The sequence below is a fragment of the Rhinatrema bivittatum genome, chromosome 2, assembly GCF_901001135.1.
Source record: "Rhinatrema bivittatum chromosome 2, aRhiBiv1.1, whole genome shotgun sequence".
Lineage (NCBI taxonomy): Eukaryota > Metazoa > Chordata > Amphibia > Gymnophiona > Rhinatrematidae > Rhinatrema > Rhinatrema bivittatum.
In genome coordinates this window covers 804451729-804465668 of record NC_042616.1, presented here as the reverse complement: position 1 = coordinate 804465668, position 13940 = coordinate 804451729, and the positions used below count along the sequence as shown (strand labels likewise).

Here is a 13940-nt window from a genome sequence, read left to right as displayed (position 1 = left end):
AGAAAATCCAGTCAGCTTTTTGTCTCTTATGATCCAAATAAGCCAGGTAAAGCAGTGGGAAAACATACTCTATCCAATTGGTTAGCAGATTGCATACAATTCTGCTACGAAAAAGCAGGCCTTCCTCTCCAAGGGCGAGTCAAGGCACATTCAGTAAGAGCCATGTCAACTTCAGTAGCACATTTTCGTTCAGTGCCAATTATTGACATTTGTAAAGCAGCAACAAGGAGTTCCCTTCACACCTTTGCAGCTCATTACTGTTTGGATAAGGAAGGAAGACAGGATTCAGCCTATGGACAATCTGTCTTAAAGAACTTGTTTCCAGTTTAATCCCAACTCCTTCTACATCCAATCTGCTGTGATCTTCGGCTGACTCATTTCTTCAACAAAGCATTCCGGTTACCTGCATGGACAATGACTCAGCCTCTAGCTTGCTAATCACCCATATGTGAGGACTAGCATCCTGCTTGTCCTGGGATAAAGCAAAATTGCTTACCTTGTAATAGGTGTTATCCCAGGACAGCAGGATGTAGTCCTCACAGAACCCACCCGCCACCCCGCGGAGTTGGGCATCAGACTTTATTATTTTATTTTGCTAACGCTTATTGCTACATACGAGACTGAAGAGAGACACCTGTGGCAGGGAATATCATGGCATGCCGGGCATGCTCAGTAGCCTCAGGCAGCCAAACCAAAAGCTTCTAGAAACTTGCCAGAAGTTTTTTCCCGCTTAAGGGCTCCGTGAATGATGTCACCCATATGTGAGGACTACATCCTGCTGTCCTGGGATAACACCTATTACAAGGTAAGCAATTTTGCTTTCTTGGCACGCTGCCAGGAGCATGCGGAAAACGCCAAAAGCCTAGGAGGTCGGGAGGAGCTCCTCCTAGGCTGTGCTACAGCTCCTCAATGTACCGTGCCTGTTACCCTGGAATACCCTGGAGGATCCGTTGAGACGATCGCGTTCCTGGATTCTGGAGCCGGGGGTAATTTCATCCTGCAGGACTTAGTCTCCCAGTTGCGAATTCCTACGCATAGACGGGAGGTCCCGTTACGAATTACCTCAATCCAGGGGACACTTCTTCCAGGAACTATTGTGATGTCCACGGCACCCATTACTGTCCGCACTGGGGCGATCCATTTGGAGGAGATAGCCTTCCTAGTGTTGGATAAGGCTGTCCACCCTGTGGTGCTAGGGTTGCCGTGGCTAGAGAAGCACTCACCCACGATTCAGTGGGATACTCTACAGATTGTCAAGTGGAGTCCCTTCTGCCTAGCCAGCTGTATGAAGGTGCCTAAGACTCCCTGACTTCCGTTGATGCACTCTGCCCTAGGTCCTCCTGCACCTTATGAGGACTTCACGGATGTTTTTTCCAAGTCCAAGGCGGAGATCCTTCCGCAGCATTGCCCGTATGACTGCGCTATAGACCTGCTACCTGGAACTATGCCCCCCAGGGAAGGGTATATCCCTTATCATTACCTGAGACCCGGGCCATGTCCGAGTATATTTCAGAGAATCTGGGCAAGGGGTTTATTCGCCCATCCAAGTCACCAGCAGGGGCAGGCTTCTTCTTTGTCAGCAAGAAGGACGGCTTGCTGAGACCGTGTATAGACTATCGAGGCCTAAACTCTATTACCAAGTGGGATTGTTACCCGCTCCCGCTAATTCCGGAGCTCCTCGATAGGCTCCAGGGAGTGAAGATTTTCACAAAGTTGGACCTACGAGGTGCTTACAACTTAGTCAGAATTCGTCCTGGAGACGAGTGGAAAACCGCTTTTAATACCAGAGACGGGCATTACGAATATCTCGTGATGCCTTTCGGCTTATGTAATGCTCCGGCGGTGTTCAGGTACCTTATGAATGAGGTGTTACGGGATCTTCTGAATACCTGCGTAATTGTCTATCTTGACGATGTGCTAGTCTACTCCCAGGACCTGCCTTCACACCGTCAGCATGTCCGTCAAGTGCTCCAAATACTTAGGGAACATAGTCTGTACGCGAAACTTGAAAAATGTAGTTTCGAGAAGACGTCCCTGCCTTTCCTGGGCTACATAATCTCTGCAACAGGCTTCCAAATGGATCCTGAGAAAGTGGCGGCAATTAAGAATTGGCCCAGGCCAAGGGGTCTCAAAGCGTTGCAACGCTTCCTCGGCTTTTCCAATTTCTACCGTCACTTTATTCCTAACTACTCCAGTGTTGTGGACACGTTGACAGCCCTCACCCGAAAGGGAGCCAACGCGGTGGATTGGCCTGTTCCCGCTTGCCAAGCCTTCGAGGCCCTCAAGGAAGCATTCTTGTTGGATACCTGCCTTCGTCATCCTGACCCCAGCTGGCCCTTTGTGGCGGAAGTCGATGCCTCCAATGTGGCCGTGGGGGCCGTGCTGAGCCAGTACTCTGATTCTGGACAATTGCTACCCTGTTCATATTTCTCGAAGAAATTCTCGCCGGCAGAAAGCAACTACTGTGTTGGTCATAAAGAGTTGCTAGTCGTGAAACTTGCCCTGGAGGAATGGAGACAGTGGTTGGAGGGGGCCAACCATCCACATACGATTTACACCGACCACAAGAACTTAGCATTTTTGAAGCAAGCCCAACGCCTGAGGCAAGCCCAGTGGTCGCTGTTTTTTGATCGGTTTGACTTTACTCTACGCTACCGACCCGGCTCTAAGAATGTTCGAGCCGACGTGCTCTCGTGCTCCACTGAGGTCGAAGAGACTTCTGACACTCCCCAGTACATCTTGGATCCCGTGAAAGTGAACCTCGCAGCAACCTCGGTGTCCGCTCAAGGAAAGACCGTCGTTCCACGTTGCTCCTGGAGAGCAGTCCTTACTTGGGCCCATGACTCCCTCACTGGAGGCCATTCTGGCTGTAAAGGGACCTTAGACCTGTTGAATCGATTCTACTGGTGGCCAACGGTGAGACAGGACGTTCAAGCCTTTGTGGGCTCTTGCCCTACCTGCGCCGTACAGAAGCCACTCATCGGGAGGCCCAGGGGCTTGTTACAACCATTACCCATCCCAGTGGAACCTTTGACACACATCTCCACCGACTTTGTCATGGACCTTCCCGTCTCAGGAGGTAATTTGGTCATTTGGGTGACCATAGACCAGTTTTCCAAGATGGCGCACTTTGTCCCCTTGCCAAAGTTGCCTTCGGCACCTGACTTAGCCAATCTCTTCGCTCAACATATCTTCAGACTTCACAGCCTTCCACAGGATATAGTCTCTGATCGAGGACCACAGTTTACTGCTTGATATTGGAAAGCACTTTGCAAATGCTTCAGCGTGCAACTTAGTCTTTCGTCTGCGTTCCATCCTCAGAGTAATGGGCAAACGGAACGGACTAACCGAACCCTAAAGACCATTCTCCGTTCATTCGTGAATGAATGACAAGATAATTGGGCCAAGTTACTCCCGTGGGCGGCGTTCTCGTATAATAATCATACACATGCCACTACTGGAAGTTCTCCTTTCCTCATTGTCTATGGGAAGTAACTTCGACCGCCCTTGCCTTCGCCTGAACCTAGTGCACTACCGGCAGTGCAACTTTCAACTCGCCAGCTTTCCTTATGGACCTCTATCCAGGGAAAGCTCCGTAAAGCCGCCCAGTCCACCAAGAAATGGGCGGATAAGCATCGTCAGCCAGCGCCTATCTTCCTTCCAGGAGACCGCGTCTGGCTTAGTACTAAGAATCTACCACTACGAATCCCATCTTGAAGACTAGCCCCGAGATTCTGTGGGCCTTACCGAGTCGCCAAACGAGTGGGAACAGTCTCGTACCGACTACACCTACCCTCCTCCATGCGCATATATGATGTGTTCCATGTGTCATTACTAAAGCCTCTTGTTCTGTCTAGATACCACTCCCGGGCTCCTGAACCCATAACGGTTCAGTAACGGACGATACTACGTATCAAGTATGTGAGGTCTTGGATGTACGATTCCATCAACGACACTGGGAGTACTTGCTTGCCTGGGAGGGTTGCGGACCCGAGGATAATTTGTGGGAACCTGCCCGTAACATCCTCGACAAGGACTTACTACGGCAATTCCATCTGGATCACCCAAGTAAACCTGGACCTGCTAAGAGGGGGCGTAAGAGGGGAGGTACTGTTACGGTTCTGGCCGCGAGCCCTGCGACCAGACCCATACCTCCGAGTTCCTGGACCTGTTCCCGCTTCTGGTGGCCTAGTTCGCGGCCTGTTCGGCGGCGTGCCCGCGAGGGCCGTGCCGCCGGGAAGCCTCTCAGGGATGCCCTGCCTCTAGGCGCGCGCCACTTGGGCGCTTTTCTAGGCCATTTCCCGCCACTGGTGACTCCGCCCAGTTCCTGACGTCAGATGCCGTGGCCTTGATAAACCGGCCGCAGACACTCAAGTCTTTGCCTTGCAATGGGCTACCTACCGGATCCCTGTTGCTTCGTGCCCCGGAGTGAGCTGCCTTGGAGCTCGCTCCGTTCCTGCTTGCCTGCTACAGTACCTGCTTGGTTCCTGCTTGCCAGCTACAGTACCTGCTTGGTTCCTGCTTGCCTGCTACAGTATCTACTTACTTACTTACTTACTTATTTATTTATTTATTTATTTATTTTGAAGGTTTTGTATACCGATATTCGTTAGGAAAACATCACATCGGTTTCCATAGAACTATAAAATAGCCAACAGGGCTTTACAATGAACCTGATACAATAAACAATGAACAGGGGAGGGGGGTGAGGGAGGGGGCGGGGAGGAAGGGGAGGTGGATTAGAGGGTGTGGGAAACCAGGGTTATACTGTACATATGGGTTAACATAAAACATATTTAAATACAATTATAATTATAGTTCCTGCTTGCCAGCTACAGTACCTGCTTGGTTCCTGCTTGCCAGCCACAGTACCTGCTTGGTTCCTGCCTGCCTGCTACAGTTCCTGCCTGGTTCCAGTATCCGAGTCTTGCTACAGTTCCTGCCTGGTTCCAGTATCCGAGTCTTGCTACAGTTCCTGCCTGGTTCCAGTACCCGAGTCTTGCTACAGTTCCTGCCTGGTTCCAGTACCCGAGTCATGCTACAGTTCCTGTCTACTGTTCTAGTCTGGTTCCAGTTCCCAGTCCTGATCATCAACCCGCCTAAGTCCCAGTGGCTGGGCTCCTACGGGCTCCTCCTGGGGGAGCACCAGCTTCCAGGGTGAAGAGCACCTCTACGTCCAGCCTGACCATCTGCCTCCCATCCTGCGGTGTACCAGAGACATTGAATATCTTTCTCAGTCTCCTGCAGGTCGGCCCAAGGGTCCACTAAACTGAGACTCCATAACAGCACCATGGATCTATACAAAGGCATCATAGCATTCTCAGTTTTATTCTCTATCCCTTTCCAAATAATTACATAAGAACATAAGAACATGCCATACTGGGTAAGAGCAAGGGTCCATCAAGCTCAGCATCATAGAAAAATAGAAATGACGGCAGAAGAAGCCCAAACGACCCATCCAGTCTGCCCAGCAAGCTTTCGCACTTTTTTTTTTTTGGTCTCACATACTTATCTGTTTCTCTTGGCTCTTAGTAACCTTTTTTATTCTATTTCCCTTCCACCCCCGCCATTAATGTAGAGAGCAGTGTTGGAACTGCATCTAAGTGAAATATCTAGCTTAATTAGTTAGGGGTATTAACCACAATAAGCAAGCTACACCCATGCTTATCTGTTTATCCAGACTATGTAATTCAGTCCTTGTTGATTGTTGCTAACATTTTATTTGCCTTTTTGACTGCCGCAGCCCACTGAGCTGAAGATTTCAAAGTATTATTCACAGGGACTCAGAGCTCCTTTTCCTGGATTGTGACTCCTAACACAGAATTTAGCATCTTGCACTTGTAGTTGGGATTATATGCGTTAATTTGAACTTCTCCACATTAAATTGCATCTGCCGTTTAGAAGCTCAGTCTCCTGGTCTTCTGCAATTCCTTACAATCTGCTGCTGTTTTGACAACTCAAAACAATGTTGTGTCGTCTGCAAATCTGGTCACCTCACTTGCCAGATCATTTTATTAATATACTAAATAGCACAGGGCCCGATACAGACTCCTAGGGCACTCCACTGATGGCAGTTCTCCATTCAGACAACTGACTATTTAGTCCTACCCTCTGTTTCCTGTCTTTTAACCCAGTTACCAATCCACGATAGGACACTGCCTCCAATCCCATACCCTCCCAAGTCCCTGAGGAGTCTTTCATGACTTAAGAACATAAGAAGTTGCCATGCTGGGTCAGACCAAGGGTCCACCAAGCCCAGCATCCTGTTTCCAACAGAGGCCAAAACCAGGCCACAAGAACCTGGCAATTACCCAAGCACTAAGAAGATCCCATGCTACTGATGCAATCAATAGCAGTGGCTATTCCCTAAGTATAATTGATTAATAGCCATTAATAGACTTCTCCTCCAAGAACTTATCCAATCCTTTTTTGAACCCAGTTACACTAACTGCACTAACCACCTCCTCTGGCAACAAATTCCAGAGCTTTATTGTGCGTTGAGAGAAAAAGAATTTTCTCTGATTAGTCCCTAAGTCAACTTGATTAATAGCATAAGAACATAAGAACTTTGTCAAATGCCTTCTGAAAAACAAAATACACTGTATCAACCGGCTCACCTGTGTCCGCATGTTTATTTATACCCTCAAAAAATATCTAGTAAATTGGTAAGGCAAGACTTCCCTTTGCAAAAACCATATTGACTCCTCCCACATTAAACCATATGGTCAGTAATTTTGTTGCTAAGAATAGCTTCTATCATTTTGCCTGGCACTCACGTCAGTCTCATTGGTCTATAGTTCCTGGATCATCCCTGGAGCCCTTTTTAAAAACTGGCATAACTCTGGCCACCCTCATCTTCTGGTACCATGGCTATTTTAAATGATAGATTGCAAATCACCTGAAACAAGTCTACAATTTCATGTTTAAGTTCCTTCAAAACTCTGAGGTGAATACTATCTGGTCCTGGTGATTTGTTATTCTTTAATCTGTCCATCTGACTGTTATAATTTGTGAGGTTTGGGTGGACCCTTGGACACTGTGGCAGCTGACCACGCCCACGGGGGGAAGTCCCGTGAGGGGCCACAGGTCAGGCTTAGCTCAGGAACACACACACAGAGATTGATTTTTTATTAGACAATGTGATGAAGCCACCAGAGGTGGCAGTAGTGAGCAGCTGGAGTAGCCCGCCAGGGCTAGTATCCCTCAGGCGCTGGAACAGCGACTCCTCCGGTAGCAGTGCTGTAGTGGAAAGAACTGAGAGAATGAGTACAGTGGAATATATACAAGACCCCAGTACGGAGATCCCCAGGGTACGGAGAACAGACCCTCGAGGAGCGAGTACCTGATCCCTGAGAGCTGGGAGGCTTGTAGATGATGTACTCACGCAGCGGTTCCACGGAGATGGCACTGGGGCTGGAACGGAGGCAGGCCCTCGAGGAGCGAGTGCCTGGTTCCAGGGAACGGCTCTGAGGTGAACATGGTAGTACTCACTGATGTTGAAGATTAGCGAATCCTTCCATGCAGAAGAGAAGGTAGGAGCAGGCAGCGAGTCAGGGAACATGGGCCCTCGAGGAGCGAGTACCGGTTTCCTGATAGCGACCTGGAAAGCAAGTGAGGCCCCCGAGGAGCGGGTACCCAATTAGCGTTAAAGAGTCCAATAGAGAATTAGAGATTGGAGAGGCAGAGTAGCTGGTTATGGAGAGCGAGTCCCATCCATAGGAATCTCCAAGGATTACCCCCTTGCTAACTCAAAGGCTAGCAAACATTGTAGGCTTTAAATATCCGGGCAGCGTGACATCATCACGGGGGGGATGCCCCGAAGGTTCGCGCCAAGTAGGAAATAAGAAGGAGGGCCACGCGGCGCGCGCGCCCTATGGTATAAACGGAGCATGGCGGGAGGCAGCACCCAAGCTGGTCCGGGGACGCCGGAGAGGACGGCAGCCAGGCGTCCATCCGCAGCATGAGGAGGAGCAAATAAAGAAAGGTAGGAGGAGTGAAGCCATCGGAAAGGGACGGTTGCAACACTGACTTATTACATCTTCCAGTTTCACAGTGATTTTGTTTAGTTGCTCAATGTAACCACCATCAAAAAATGTTTCCAGTGTAAGTATGACCCAACCTCCTCAATAGATAAGAGGCAAAAAAAAAAAATTAATTTAGTTTTTCTATTTCCTTGTCCTCCCTTTTATTCCTTTGTCATCTAGTGGCCCAACTGACTCCTTCACATGCTTTTTACTTAGAATTTACTTTAAAAAATGTTTTTGTTACTTGTTTTTACCTCTATAGTAAACTTCTTTTCACATTTTCTCTTAGCCTGCTTAATTACTTTTTTACATCTAACTTGCCACTCCTTATTCTCTTCCCTACTTTCCTCATTTGAGTCTGATTTCCATTTTTTTTTAATGATACCCTTTTGACTTTGCTTCTTTCACCTCACTAACAAACCACGGTGGCAGTCGTTTGGTTTTCCTTCAGCCTTTTTGAATGTATGGAATACACTTTGTCTGGGCCTCATGAATAGTAATTTTAAACAGTGTCCAAGCCTCCTGCAAGCTTTTAACCTTTTGGATGCTCTTTTCCATTTTTTTTCTAACAAATTTCCTCATTTTATAAGATCTCTCTTTTTATAGTTAATGGCTACTGCGGTCATTTTTCCTTAATATTTGCCCTCCAGGGATTGTCAGATCATGTGACATTATGATCACTGTGGCCAACTAGGTCCTGTTTTCCACTGAGAACTAGATCTAATAATGTGGTTCCCTCTCTCGTTGGTTCTATGACCAACAGTTGTATGAAGCCGTCACTGATGACATCTAGGAACTTTACCTCCCTTGCATGTCCTGATGTGACATTTACCCAATCAATACCCGGGTCATTGAAGTCTCCCATTATCATTGTATTGCCCATTTTACTAGCCAGTCTAATCTCTGTTAGCATTTCACAGTCTGTTTCCTCACCCTGGCCAGGTAAAATATCCCCACTACTATATTCTTCCCTTTTACTCTTGGAATTTCTATCCACAAGGATTCCAGAATAAAGTTTGTTTCCTGCAAAACTATTTTCCTGCTTGAGTCTATGCCTCCACCAATTTGATCCATCCTATCATTTCGATATAATTTGTATCCTAGTATCACAGTGTCCCATTGGTTATCTTCCTTCCACCAGTCTCTGAGATGCCTATATCTTCCTTTAGCATCATGCAGTCTATCTCATCAGTCTTATTGTTCAGACTTCCGGCATTTGCATACAGACACTTTAAAGTAACTTTATTTTTATATGTATCCACAAACTACTTATTATCAGATGATTCAGGCTATTTGAAATCATTTTAAATTTGATAACTGACCCCCCAGATTCATCAAAATATTATAATTTTGCATGGATAGTGCCCATGATAAGAAAAAGTGGAAGAAGATGCAAGAGGATTCGTGAGTACTGAATGCTGTCTCTTGTTGTTATAGTTGCTAATAATGCAGTAAGAAACCTGTGTACCCCGAGTAATTGGGGATTTTTTTTTAATGAGTTTTGCCCCTTTGAATTCTTCACTGCTTTTGTCTTCACCACCTCCTCTGTAAGGGCATTCCAGGCATCCACCACCCTCTCTGTGAAGAAATACTTCCTGACGTTGTTTCTGAGTTGTCCCCCCCTGCAGTTTCATTTCATGACCCCTAGTTCTATTTTCTTCCCAATACAAAATGTTCAAAGTCCGTGCATCAATAAAACCTTTCAGGAATCTGAAGGTTTGTATCAATTCTCCCCCGCACCTCCTCTCTTCCAGGGTATAAATATTCAGATCCTTCAGCCTCTCCTCATAGGTCTTCCGATACTGACCCCACACTATTTTGGTTGCCCTTCTCTAGACTGCCTCCATCCTGTCTCTATCCTTTTTCTGATGAGGTCTCCAGTACTGAACACAATTCCAGGTGAGGCCTCACCAAGGACCTGTACAAGGGCATCATCACCTCCTTTTTCCTGCTGGTTATTCCTCTCTCTATGCAGCCCAGCATTCTTCTGGCTTTAGCTATCGCCTTGTCACATTGCATCGCATCTTCAGATTGCTTGACACTATCACCCCAAAATCCCTCTCCCAGTCCAAGCACATTAATCTTTCACCCCCCCATCACGTACAGCTTTTTTGGATTGTCGCACCCCAGACGCAGGACTCTGCACTTCCTGGCATTGAATCCCAGCTGCCAAATCTTCGACCACTGTTCAAGCTTCCTTAAATCACTTTTCATTCTCTCTACTCCTTCAGGCATGTCCACTCTGTTGCAACTCTTAGTATCATCTGCAAATAGGCAAACTTTACCTTCTATCCCTTCTGCAATGTCGCTCACAAAGGTCCAGTGATATGGCACTATGTGTTGCCAATTAAACCTGAAATGAAATCTTTTGATTTGTAGTCCACCATTTCTAAATCATGTTTGGGGGGCGGCTGAAAGCATTTATCTGAATTTAGATACCGTAAGCCCCTTCCCCAAAGAGCTTAGCATCCAAGTGGGCGCCTGAGACAATGGCTGATAAAGGGGTTAAATAATGAAAACTGGGCACTTTGCTGCAAACTCCACAGGAAATGTAACCCGGGTAATCAAACTGAAACCAGGCCAGTGATTTTATTTTGATTACTGCCCAAAGAAAAGCTGTGCGCCGGGATTTGCCTCTCACTTTCGCTGCACATTATTTTTCAGCACAAAGCTACACACGAAGCTGTAATTCCCCCAGCACCCGCACCCCCACCCCCGGGAACGCCTCTGCAGCCCACAGGTAAAAGTGCACGCACTGTTGAGAAATGCACATGCCTTAACCCGCAGGCAGGTGGGGGCAATAATCCAAAACAGCTTTCCCAGGGAAGTGCCTTTGATTAATGCCCTCCCTGCAATTTGCCCAAGGTCACAAGGAGCGTCGGGGGAGGGGGGGGGGGGTTGGAGGTGCACGGCCTTTGAACCTTACTTTCTCTACTTCTCAGCCCATTGCTCTAACCACTAAGCCGCGCCCTTCCCCGAAATATGGTGGTTGCCATGCCCCGAAGCCGCAGATGTTTCAGCTGGTTGTGAAACCGTTGCTGGCTGTATAATTGTTCCGAGGGCAGAGCGCGCAGAATTAAATTAACATCGGAGAACAAATAGATTCCGCAGCCCCGTTTTCATGAGAAAATGGGCGCCGTGTCGTGATTGCCGTTTGTGAGTCCGCTTGGATTCGCAGAAATAAGGGTCAACGGGCAAGCTGCGAGGGAGAAGCTTGTGACTGGGCTGGCATTGACAATCTGTAAGGATACCCAGGAATGACAGGAGGAGTGGCAGAATCACCAGAGAGGGCGCAATAGCAAAATCCTAGCAACGCCACACAAATGATTAAAGGTTTGTTTTTTTTTTCCTAATATAAATTCTGTGCATCACGACAGAGAGGAGAAAAAGGTGCCCTTGGAGAGAGCACACAAGAGTACAGCATGACGGAACATTACCAGCCAAGCCCACAAACTTTCATCCATTTCACAAAAAATAAAAAAGCCTTATAGAAGAGAGGAGGAGGGCATCCCTTTTATAATAAGAGTGAAAATTATGATGCATGGAACGGCCTCCTAGTGGAAACCGAAACGGTCTTTTGAATTCAAGAAATCCCGGGCAGAGCTCAGAGGAGTCCTACGTGTGAAGCCGGGGTCCCCCAAACTACGGCCCGAAGGCCGGATGTGGCCCTTGGCTGAATTTCATCCGGCACCCCCCAGGCAGCTATGGCAGAAGGAGCTTGATCCGGCCCACGGCAGTGACGACAGAAAGGAGCTGGAGCTGGCCTGCAGGGGCAGTGCCAGGAGTGCATTTCCATTACTGCCGCCAGCTCACGTATTTGGCGTCGAGCAAGCAAGCGGCAGCACATTTAGACAGGCGTGGGCAGGGCATGCCTGTGCATGGGCACCACCGATCGCCTGCATTATGTTTCTAGTTTCTCAGGTTTTATATACCATCGTATCGGGTATTCTGTCACAACGGTTTACAATATAAAAGAAATGAAATAGAATTGTAAATAAATCATCAATAAAACAAATAGCCAACTATAAAATAATAAATACATAATTAATGATCAATACAAAATTTAAATCATAAAACTGAATCGGTAAAATTGAAAACAATAAGAAAAAGCTACTTTTGTAGTGTACATGATTATCTGCCCCCTGTTTGATGAGATATGTGGGTACGACAAAGCATATGGTTAACACCCATCTACTAGAGCATAGAAGTTGTTTAAAAACTGGTAAAATTGAGGCCTCCCTGGTAGCTCATTTTATGGAATTCCATCACCGGTTTAGGACATAAAGTGGAAAATATTAGAAATTTATCCCACCATATTGGCGAGGGGGAGATCGAGTTAAGAGACTCAGACAACATGAACAAAGGTGGATCTTTCGTCTTCAAACGGTCCTCCCAAATGGCTTAAACCGAGAGATAAGAGTGGTTGATATTCATGTGAAATACAAGACAGGCCATTTCTTTTGTATGTTAATTTCCTCACGTTCATTGACACATCTTGTACGTAAGCATACGTGAGTATATAAAATGGACACAGAGAAGCTCAATGTGCTTAAGTCATTACGGCGCTCAGTAACGGGCCGATACAATAAAAGTCGCAGGAGAGTGGGCACAGGCCACTCTTCTGTGCACACGATTTAGTATCGTCCCGCATGCAAATGAGGGCCTGCGGTAAAACGAGGCGCTAGGGACACTAGCGCGTCCCTAGCGCCTCTTTTTTGACAGGAGCGGCGGCTGTCATACGCTCAATTTTGCCAGCGTTGGTTTTCAAACCCGCTGACAGCCACGGGTTCGGAAACCGGACACCGGGAAAATTGAGCGTCCGGTTTTCAACCCGCTGATTTAAATTTTTTTTTTTTTTTTTAATTATTTTTAACTTTTGGGACCTAGTAATTTAGAAGCTATTTCAGACATTGCTCCCGTTGTCTAAGCCATGTTTTTCATTTTTAGTTTCTATTTTACAGAAAAAAAGAATTGTTACTTTGAATTTGGAATCGACATTTTCCTCGCTGGATAAGAATCGCCGGAGAGCGCCTGGGGCAGCAGCCGCAAAACGTGGCATCGCGCCGAAGGGGGAAGCATTCTCTCCCGACAAATATTGAAAAACTTTTAAAAACTTTCAAAAATATTCCACTAGTGGACCAATGACCAAAGGTGACCCCCGAGCGGTGAAAACACCAAATGACACAAACCATTCAGCATCCGTGGGATGGGCATGAAAGTCCCAACAAACATTCAAACCTTCACAAGTCTTCTCTGTACCCACAAACTTTCAAATTCCCTATCTGCAACTCTTTTTTTTTTTTAAAGATCTTTATTTGCAAACAACCACAGAGCTCTCAGTCTGTAGCACTGCACCATAGAATGCACCAGTAAAGCTCACTTATGGTCCAGAGGTCAGCCTCTTCTCAGCTAGGAGGGAATATGGACCATCGATTATACCGGTGCTGTGCACGTGGAGCCAATCGGGCTGAAGACAGGGAGAGAGGCTGCGGCACAGCCACAGGGCGTTTTCAGCCTCTGTGGAAGAGGGGCGTGGGCCGCGGGGAGGAAGGCGAGCTGTGGGTCCTACGGGGCTTGCCGGAGAAAGCCAGGTAAGGGGGATGGTGGTTCCTGGAGCTCCCGGCCGTGCCTACTGTTCTCTTTGGAGATGCGGGAGAGGAAGCAGGATTCAGGCGTTGGAGGTGCAGAGTGCAGAAATCCCCATTATCATAACCCCAGATGTCAAGTCCGAGTGTCTCTCGCTGGATTAGGGGTCTCCAGAGGGGGTTGTTTTGCTCCTACCACACAAATCGGGCATTGCTGCGGGAGAAGGGAGTGAGAGGAGCAGAGAAGGATGAAGCGGTGGAGGATAGAGATCAGAAAGGGGAAGGGAGGGAGAGCAAGAGCACATGGCGGGTGTGAGAGAGGGCGCCCTAC

General features: G+C 47.4%; 1 long non-coding RNA gene across 1 annotated transcript in view; it reads left to right on the top strand.

The window, feature by feature from the left end:
- The window catches only part of LOC115085767, a 62743-nt gene extending 49402 nt beyond the window's left edge, over positions 1 to 13341 (top strand). Inside the window, exon 3 of the long non-coding RNA XR_003854962.1 lies at positions 12986 to 13341. This is a non-coding gene — a long non-coding RNA (uncharacterized LOC115085767). The remainder of the gene's footprint in view (positions 1 to 12985) is intronic.
- Positions 13342 to 13940: the final 599 nt, after the last annotated feature.